This window comes from Bubalus kerabau, chromosome 14 (assembly GCF_029407905.1).
Source record: "Bubalus kerabau isolate K-KA32 ecotype Philippines breed swamp buffalo chromosome 14, PCC_UOA_SB_1v2, whole genome shotgun sequence".
Lineage (NCBI taxonomy): Eukaryota > Metazoa > Chordata > Mammalia > Artiodactyla > Bovidae > Bubalus > Bubalus kerabau.
In genome coordinates, this window is record NC_073637.1 from 20,502,592 (window position 1) to 20,513,365 (window position 10,774).

At 38.7% G+C, this 10,774-nt stretch overlaps 1 non-coding gene across 1 annotated transcript; it reads right to left on the minus strand.

Annotated features, from left to right (window-relative positions):
• Nucleotides 1–1,059: 1,059 nt before the first annotated feature.
• Nucleotides 1,060–1,132, minus strand: TRNAM-CAU (transfer RNA methionine (anticodon CAU)). The gene has a single exon. It is a non-coding gene; the product is annotated as a tRNA-Met (tRNA).
• Between the last annotated feature and the right edge of the window lie 9,642 nt (nt 1,133–10,774).

The following is a 10,774-nucleotide window of genomic DNA, read 5'->3' on the forward strand; positions in this document are numbered from 1 at the left end:
TTGCCCAACGTTCCTTTTTAAAGACAGCTCCATTTCTTAAAAGCCTGAGAATGATTGCTTATGCTAATCCTAATGCATATCTAAGCATATTGGCCACTTGGCCCAGTTTCTATGTTTGCAATTGAACACACATTGAACCCTACCAGGTCTCTGCCTGCTTTCCCACTCTCTCAAACACCCATACAGAAACACACGTACACACAGATTTCTTCTTGGTCAGTATGTGTTCCCTAAGGTTCAAAAACATCCCCTTAAAATACCCCACACACACGTTTCTAAACCACTAGTACCCTTCCTGGTATCAAAGGAGTGCACTCCCTCCATAGGGTTGTCTTACAAAGATATTTTTTTAAGTATATTTTGATGCTTTTGAACTGTGGTGTTGGAGAAGACTCTTGAGAGTCCCTTGGACTGCAAGGAGATCCAACCAGTCCATTCTGAAGGAGATCAGCCCTGGGATTTCTTTGGAAGGAATGATGCTAAAGCTGAAACTCCAGTACTTTGGCAACCTCATAGGAAGAGTTGACTCATTGGAAAAGACTCTGATGCTGGGAGGGATTGAGGGCAGGAGGAGAAGGGGATGACAGAGAATGAGATGGCTGGATGGCATCACTGACTCGATGGACGTGAGTCTGAGTGAACTCCGGGAGTTGGTAATGGACAGGGAGGCCTGGCATGCTGCAATTCACGGGGTCACAAAGAGTCGGACACGACTGAGCGACTGATCTGATCTGATCTTGCTTTACAACCAGTTTCTCCTATAAAAGATATTTAGTTTTATGTCCAATTAATATTTTATAATTTCAATCCATGGAGCATTTCCTTTATGAGATGATGTCTTTAATGAAATGTATGACATCAATTTTGAAATCTAGTGATATCATAATTGCAACATTCAGTTGGCTTCTCCTTTGATATTGACCACCTCTTCACTTTCATTTTCAATATTATTAACTAATATTTGTCAAAACAAGTAAAGTTACTAAGAGGAATGTAAAATAGCTAAAAAAAAAATTACTCTGAAAATTCTCTTAGGAAGTGATGAAGGCAAAACACAACTGCCCCCGCTGAGATTTGAACTCAGGACCTTCAGATTATGAGACTGATGTGCTGCCTACTGCGCTAAGGAGGCAAGATAGAAACATGGCTCTCTGTGGACACTCCTCACAAACAGGCATTTTCCTTTGAAGCCTGAAAACTGGTAGAATATTAGAAACATCAAATTTTTTTTATTGCTTTCAAAATACATTTCAACAATTGGCTCAAACTGTCTTTCAAAATTGAAGCTGCTTTAATTATACAGACTTTTCTAGTGTAGAGACACAATATACCAAGATAAAGTTAACCAGTGTTTTTATATGTGTGCTCTGCTGCTGCTGCTGCTAAGTCGCTTCAGTCGTGTCCGACTCTGTGCGACCCCCATAGACGGCAGCCCACCAGGCTCCCCCGTCCCTGGGATTCTCCAGGCAAGAACACTGGAGTGGGTTGCCATTTCCTTCTCTAATGCATGAAAGTGAAAAGTGAAGGTGAAGTCGCTGAGTCTTGTCTGACTCTTAGCGACCCCATGGACTGCGGCCCACCGGGCTCCTCAGTCCATGGGATTTTCCAGGCAAGAGTGCTGGAGTGGGGTGCCATTGAGTCCAACTCTTGGGACCCTATGGATGGTGGCCCGCTTGGAATTCTCCAGGCAAGAATACTGAAGTGGGTTGCCATTTCCTCCTGCAAGGGATCTTCCTGACCCAGAGATTGAACCTGTGTCTCCTGTAGCCAATGCAGGAGCATTCTTTACCACTGAGCCACCTGGGAAGCCCTCCTTTATGTGACCTTTTTCTTATATTAGGGCTTCTGTTGTGGCTCAGCTGGTAAAGAATCTGCTTGCAGTGTGGGAGACCTGGGTTTGATCCCTGGGTTGGGAAAAAAGGCTAGCCACTTCAGTATTCTGGCCTAGAAAACTCCATGGACTGTATAGTCCACTGGGTTGCAAAAAGTCAGACAGGACTGAGTGACTTTCACTTTCACTTTGTCTTCTATTAAGCTCCTTGCCTTAAAGATCCAGGAAAGGATGAAGGAAACGGTAGGAATATTTTGGAAGAGGGTGGATTGCAAAATGTTGCTTATTGTCCTGATATTTAATATAATTTAACTGAGAAGAATATAGCTGCATTTTGTTCTGGCAAACAACAGCGTTTTCTTGAAGACCTGTAACATGCATTGCTACCACGGTTCTAGCTGAACAACCATGCCATTCCAAGCAGGTCATATAAGGTGATTTCTGCAACCTTCTAAAGCTATTAGTAGTTTTGAATGATTTTTCCATGCAAATCTTTGCTACTGACATAACTAGTCAGTAGACTAGTTATGATGAAAAGAGACTGCTTTTAGTCCTAGTAGGTGAAAGAATCAACTAGGTGTGAAATCTAAGCAACCAGAACAAAGAAACACAGGCTGGCAGACCTGGGTGGAGTGAGGGAGTTTATTTTTAACATCTCTGTAGGGCCATTTGTGTGTTAGATGTAAGCACAACGTGAAGTTAACTTCAAGGAAAAAGGACATAGATTTAAAGAAAACTACACATTAGTTATTTAATTTGCATATCTACACCTCTTTAAGATTACAGTTTCACTTTAGGAAACAGAGCATTAATAGTTTGACTTTTAATCAGCAGCTACCAGAGCTGTCATTTTTAAGATATCAGTTCCATATTTACTCACAATAATCCTTCCAAGAGCTCTGAAAAGCAGTGGAGAAACAGACATAGAGAACAGACTTATGGACATGCAGAGAGAGGAAGAGAGGGTGAGATGTATGAAAAGAGTAACATGGAAACTTACATTACCATGTGTCAAAGGGATAGCCAATGGGAATTTGCTGTATGTCTCAGGGAACTCAAACAGGGGCTCTGTATCAACCTAGAGGGGTGGGATGGGGAGGAGATGGGAGGGAGGTGAAAGAGGAGGGGACATATGTCCACCTATGGCTGACTCATGCTGATGTTTGACAGAAAACAATAAAATTCTGTGAAAGCAATTATCCTTCTATTAAAAAAAAAAAAACTCTGAAAAGTTACCAAAGCCTATGTTGTCCAGGGGGCAGATAAGAAAATTTTTCTGTTAGCTGAAAGGAAAAAAAAAAACCCCAGATATCCATAGATGGCCATAACATTGTGTAAAACACACCTGCTTTGAATACAAAATATAAAACACCAGAAATAGATTAGAGGGAGGGAAAAGAGAGTCAATAAAGTGACGTGACTGAGGAAAGATACCCTACCAGACAAAAGGACGACATTGTGTTCAGGTGCTTTTTTATTCCTGAGAAGAACAGATTTATCAAACTATTATGTTAAGGGTAAAAATCACAACCACGACACAATCAAAAGTTTCCATTGTTTGTGAAGCAAACTTGGCAAAGTTGACTGGTCAAGGTACTCAAGGTTTTGTCTGTTGAACTAGAGTGTAAGCTCCTGTAGGTCAGGAATTACAGCAATTTTTTTTCTGCCTGTCTCTTTTAGAAGGTACGGAAAAGATGCTATCTGCCTCACAGACCTATAAAATGGCCCTGTTGAATCCGTTCTCACTCAGGTCCCTCGACACACTTCTGACTGGGGGCAGAGGGCAAATTGGACATCAAAGAGTTGCCAGAGGCTTTTTTGCTGTGGAAGGCTGAGGAGCTCTGGATGATTCTTTGATCTCTGTTTCCCTCCGCCACCCCCCTCTGCCCCCACACATACCTCACATCAGTCTTCCCTAGACCCCACCCTGTGTCTCTGCTCTCCTCAGCTGCTCTCACAGAAGACCCCTGACATCCTGGTCCACATTAAGGAACGAAACTAAACAAGAGTGCAAACAATCAACCTTCTAATCCAGACAAGCTGCTGTCATAGCCTTTGGCTCCCTTATCTGCACAGAGAAAACATTTGGTGAAACCTTTTAAATCTCAGTTTAAAAAAAAAAAATCAGGGGCAGTTTTTTCCCTCCCCCCACCCCCCTCTTCATTTTATATAGAACCCAGATTCTACTGCTCTCTTTGGCTCACCTGCGAAAGAATCAAGGGGGAAAGTTTCTAAGGTATTAAATCTGAAGTATATACATCTAGCTATAGAATTCTTGAAAATCTTTACAACTTAAAGATTTTCTACTGTAAGCAAACCTGTCCTGAAAGTGCAGCATTTCATGAACTGCAGTGTACAAGCAGAGGATGGTTTCTTTGGAGAACAAACTGATAGGCTTGTTAAAAAAAAAAAAAAAACCTATGTAAATGTTAGAATCTCTTACATACTGGAACACGCAAGAAGAGTAGTTGAAAATAAACTTCAGTTTCATCAAGAGAGGCTTGGTTCAACATAAAAGATTGTCTAAAATGTATAAGATGTTTTAGAATCTACTCTAAGAAAGAGAATATGCGATCACTAGCTTTGATGTTTTAGATTTCAAATGCCTAGAGGAAGGGAACTGAACCCCATGACCTTCTGAGGACTCTGCTCAGTGTGCGAAGCTCATTCCAGTTCTGGAATCGGCAGATGGTGTTCACCCTGGATTGAGTCCCTAAGTCAAATCCTGTACAGCATCACTCAAGTATGTTCTGCTAAGTAGTAGTTGCATAGCCTTATCATCAACACTTCACCCCCACCCCCCAAATCAAATGTTGTTTAGCTTAATTTTTCTTCAACTGACATGCATAGAGAATCTTCTATGTGCCAATTTCCATTATTGGTGTACTGGTAGATATAAGAAATAATAGAGCAAAACTGAAAAATTCATCTCAAATTATATTTACAACTGGAGTTTTGTCCTCTGGCCTTTTCTATTATATGAGAATTGAAAGGATCATAGAAGGCTCATCACATATGACAACCAGCTCTTCCTTCTAGGCTTACAGAGATACTGGATTACTTTAACAGAGCTGGGCTTTTTTTTTTTTTTAACTTAAAAAAATTACTTTTAATTAAGCTGGGCTTAATTTCTAGGCAGGGAGATGTTTTAAATCAGATAAAATAGTATAGTATGTTCATCTCTAAGTGAGTCTAAAGCTTTTTGCTTTGTTACATCCTGATTATGCTGTCATTTTTTAGCCATTAAATGTCTTCGGATAGAAAAAAGAGAGGTTTTTTTTTTCTTGTCCTCTCACATTCCATCTTTTATCACCTTAAAGCAAATGATTTCTAGGGTCTCTCTTTCCCAGATCTCAGATATCTAAACTTTTTATTTCCCAGTTCTTTCCTCAAACATCCTCTTCACCTAATGCCAACCCTTACTACCTTGACTAAAGTGACTATTTCCTTCCACTCACCAAGAAACCCCTTATCATGCTCTTTTTCATAACTCTTAAATATACTAAATAGTTCAGTTATTATCTATTTTTTATATTCTTCCCTCTTCCCACCTGTTATACAATGTAAACTCATGGAGAGCAGGGGTTTTGTCTATTTTGTGTCTGCTGTATATCAAGTGTCCTAGTAAAGTTTCTGGCACACAATGTGTGTGTGTGTTAGTTGCTCAGTCATGTTCGATTCTTTGTGACTCCATGGACTGTAGTCCACCAGGCTTCCCTGTACATGGGATTCTCCAGGCAAGAATAGTGGAGTGGGTTGCCATTTCCTTCTCTCTGGCACACAATAGTCCTTCAAAAACATTCTTTAAATATATATACAAATCAACTCCAACTTCTGAATCAGGTATTTCTGTTATGTGTCTTATTTTCTTACTAGGTTCAAAGTTTGAGTTCCATGTCTAACTCATTTTCTGCTTTTCTACATATATCCTATGAGTCAACATGTGTTGACCATGCTTCATGAATGGTGATTCTCATGTCTTTCCCTTGAATTCTATTCCTACTGCCAGAAACCTAGCTGAAATTCCCACATTTTCTTTCCTGATTGAACACAACAGCCTCCTAAGTGGTTTCCTTTTCTCTAGCCTTTCCCTTTTATAACTCATTTTATACATCACTGCCTTCCTCAAGCATAACCTTGACTATGTGATGGCAGTTCATTGATTCTTTCCTCAAATATTAAGAGCAAATATATGGCAGGCAAGGATGGAAAAGACAGAAAAATCGCTTCATTTGTAAAGTTTATATTCTGAACTCATTAGTCCTCAGTGACTCCCCATTGTTTACAAAGAAAAGTCTGAACTATGATTTTGACATCAAGACTCCACAACCTGAACTCATCAACTTTCCTATCTTCATTCCCATTACAACCTTCTATGTATTTGTGCACTAGTCAAATCAGACCATGAACGGTCAATTTTGTTCCATATTTCTGAGTTCGCACTGGCTTGCTGTTGTTGTTTAGTCTGACTCTTTTGCAACCCCATGGACTGTAACCTGTCCATGGGATTTCCCAGGCAAGAATACTAGAGTGGATTGCCATTTCCTTCTCCAGGGGATCTTCCTGACCCAAGGATCAAACTCACGTCTCCTTCATTGGCAGGCAGGTTCTTTACTACTGAACCACCAGGGAAGCCCTCACACTGGTTTAGCTCTGTGTAACAGAGGCTCAATTGCTGATTCTCTGTATCCTGTAAGGATTCTATGCATATTTGACTCCACCATTTCCATGAATTCTCTGATTGGCTTCCATTACTTGAAAAAGATATCTTCTATTTTTCTTTTTGTCTATTTTTACCTCTTCAAAGATATATATCATTTAATACTTTGTATGCTCATTATTAGACTATAGGTCTCACCTACCACAATACATTAGAACTTCTTTGAGGGCACAGAGCCTGCCTCTGTTTTCTTGGACTTCTGCCTACTGCCCTAACTTTCACGGCACTCAACAATGTTTGCTGCATAGACAAACAAAGGATATCTTTATTCTTTTCTACTCTATATTATACTCACTTTAAACTCAATCTTAGAGATAATTTTTCATCTCTGAGTAAACATCACAACATCCCAGACCATATATCCTGACAGACAATAATATTGAGTGGTGAGAATCCAAGTATATAAGTCAAAAGACTTTGTCTTTATTATGGCTTTACGGTGTACCTTCGGAGAAGGCAATGTCACCCCACTCCAGTACTCTTGCCTGGAAAATTCCATGGATGGAGGAGCCTGATAGGCTGTAGTCCATGGGGTCGCTAAGAGTCAGACATGACTGATGTGACTTAGCAGCAGCAGCAGCATGGTGTACCTTGAACAAGATACTTTTCCTCTATGCCCCATTTTCTCAAAATAAAGATAGGCAAATAATTAATACTTACTTAATATGTGAATGTTATATTGAATATATGACAATCAGCACATCATTTGACACTCATCTAATGATCAGTTCAGTTCAGTCTCTCCGTTGTGTCAGACTCTTTGTGACCCCACGGACTGCAGCACACCAGGCTTCCCTGTCCATCACTAACTCCTGGAACTTGCTCAAATTCATGTCCATCAAGTCAGTGATGCCATCCAACCATCTCATTCTCTGTCATCACCTTCTCCTCCTGCCTTCAATCTTTCCCAGCATCAAGGTCTTTTCCAATGAATCAGTTCTTTGAATCAGGTGGCCAAAGTATTGGAGCTTCAGCTTTGGCATCAGTCCTTCCAGTGAATAGCTTTTATTATTACTGAACAAATAAAGTGTCAGCATTACTTCTTTACTCACCACCCCCTTCCTTTCTCCAGAGTTCTTACTCTTGATTCCATGGTGCTGTGCTCTATCCAGTTCCTGCCCCCTTGCCACAAGCAAACAAACAACCTCCTTTTGTTCCTATTCAGGACATATGCATCCAATAGAAACCAGTTTAAGCCTCACTTTTTTCATGAAACCTTGAAAAACCATGAAATCTTGGTTTTTTCAACTTATATTGAGTTTACTCTTCTTTGAACTGTCATAACACTTGGGAGGATATATATACATCCCGTTCTTTCTAGATATCTGCTGTTATTAGTCATTGGCCTATTCATTGCATAATATTAGAGAGTAAGGAAATATCTATAATAAATTATTACATAAATTATATTTATTTTATATATTTTATATACATGCATATATTCTCAATGATAATCTAGTACAGTGCTTTACAGTCATGGTAGAAAGTATACATGAGACTTAGGACCATGAGATATTAGTTACAAACAGCTGGGTTTAAATCCTATCTGTCATTTTGTTGTTGGTGGTCATGGTTTTTTAAAGTAAGTGATCTTCGAAAAGCTACTAAATCTTTTTGAGCCTTGTGTTTCTTCATATGAACAATGGAATGGCAATGCTTACATTATTGGATAGATGTTATAATTAAGATAAATGACACATGTATATAATACAATGTCTGAAATCCAGTAGACACTTCATAGATAGAAATTGTGATCATTATTCTTATTACTATTATCAGTTAATTTATTCCTAGAAGAACTGGCATTAAGCAGAGATTAATCCATGAAACCAAAAATCTCCCTTTTACTGAAAACTGAATTTATTATATGCTATACTGAATATAAAATTCCCTTAGATGTGCATGTACATATTTCTTTTTCTTACTTTTTACAGCATATGTTTTTTTCATGAGATTTTCAATAGTTTTTGTAATGAGAATAAAAGCAAGAATCAAAGAAGGGAAAAAAAAGAGAGAGAAAGAAACTTGTTATTTTGTGTCTGTCCTTAATTTAAAAATCACTTTTTCAAACTGGAAATGTTTAGAAGGACAAAGTCATTTTTTCCCATCAATAGGGTGCAGTAAATCTGTTCTGAAAAATGGAACCTTTTAAATGAGTATTTCCAAAAGCTCCCTGAAGTTCTTTATTGATTTAGAATCTTTTTTGCTATGTTGACAAGAGCCTTTGAGACAGGACTTAGAGACTTTTTAATGCCCAGATCTTGTGTGGAGCAATAACAACAACTTAGTTTCTAAAATGCCACATTGTTGGTTTTCCACTGTTGAACTGAATGAATGTTAAGATGATGTCTACTTGCCTTGTATATATCTGAAGCAGGATAAGTAGGATATGGAAGAAAGAAACTGGTGTCTTCCGTTTTCAAAGGTTGGCTCATTAGAAATGCAGCAATGAATTTGCTCTTTTTAAAAATTCTGAAGCTTACACTTACATTCATGGCCACTTCATCACAGAAGGTACGAGGAAAACTGGAGAGAGACCAGTTCAAATATTCACTAATAAGGACTCTCTGATTCTCAATGTTTAGAAAATAAGACCTAAAAACTGTCAGCCAAATAGAGACAGAGCTTCAAGTATCTCTTGATTGGAAAATGAGAAGTATCCTGGTTTGAGATATATTCTACATAAGTCATGTTTCCTTTCATGTTACTTTATTGGTCACAAACTTTCAAAGTCCCCCACTGAGTGCTAATTTCCTATTCTTCTATAACTTTCATTCAAACAATGACTTGGCTCCTTTACATATCAGATAACTAGGTAAAATGTTACCAGAGTACCTCTACCATTAAAATTGTGTCATGAAGATTTCTGATCATGCAATAGTTTGAAATCCATCTGTACTTCATACTAGATATGTTATCATAACCAATTTCTTTGCCCTATCTGGGTTCTATTTTTCTTATCTGCTGGTGATCCATCAGATCCATAGCATTACAAGGCAGCTTTACAGTGAGTGCTAAGGGAGAAATCTAAGTAAAGGATTTGGGAAAAAAAGAAAGAATCCTATCAGCTGGTATACTCTGGAAGGTTTCAAAAAGAAAATAATTTGAGTTGGGCTTAGAGAGATGATGTAAAGATATTTAATCACTGGAAAGAAGACAGGACTTTCCAATAAGGAGAGATAGTGGAACTCAGTTAACACTAACTCAGGCTAGCTTAAGAAGTGAATTCAAATAAGAGACTAGGAAAGGCACTTGAATCCCTGAACATATGGCCAAAAATATTACGGTTTTATTTATGAACAACTTTGACTTTGAATTCAGATATACTTCAGTTTGGCTCTTGACTTTACCAGTTTCCAAGGACCAGAATCTATACAAATTATTTGGCCAATGTGAGTTTCAGTTTCTCAAACTGTAGTATTGTAGTTGATAATAACTTTCAAGAATGTTGGTGAAATTAGAAAAGATAAGAAGGTAATATTTTTAGCACATTACATGCTACATATTCTGGTTGTTTGATATCAACCTTCTGTAACAAGTCCAAGCTCACGCTGCTCACCGCATACTAAGTCAATAAATCTGAGACTAGGTGTTGGGACTAGGAAGGGACTTTATTCAGGAGCCAGCTGACTAAGAAGATGGCAGGCTAGCACCTCACCAGGTTCTTTTATGAATCAGAGATGGGGTGGAGTGGGAGGTGAGGAAACAAAGCAAAAAGACCTGCAAACATCTCTTAGAATGGCAAGTCTTAGGTAGGGGGATGTGTTAGTTCCACTTGCTTAAATCATTTCATGTGTGGTGTGAAATAGAACACTTCCTCTCATATCAACAAACAAAGATGTCACATGTATCTGAGATTCCAGCCTCCACAAATGTGAATTTTGGGGCCTCACTGGTAAGCAGCAGATAGGGGCTCTGGGTGCTTGCCATTTGCTACACAAATAATTCAAGAATGTCACAGTCCTTCACAGGTGGGCAGGGTAAGATTATCTCCCTGAGGCAGGCCATTATGTATGCTTATGTTAACCAAAGGTTATTGATATTGAGGAAACATCAATAACTTCAGATATGCAGATAACATTACACTTACAGCAGAAAGTAAAGAGGAACTAAAGAGCCTCTTGATGAAGATGAAAGAGGATAGTGAAAAACTGGCTTAAAACTCAACATGCAAAAAACAAAGATCATGGCATCTAGTCCCATCACCTCATGGCAAATAGATG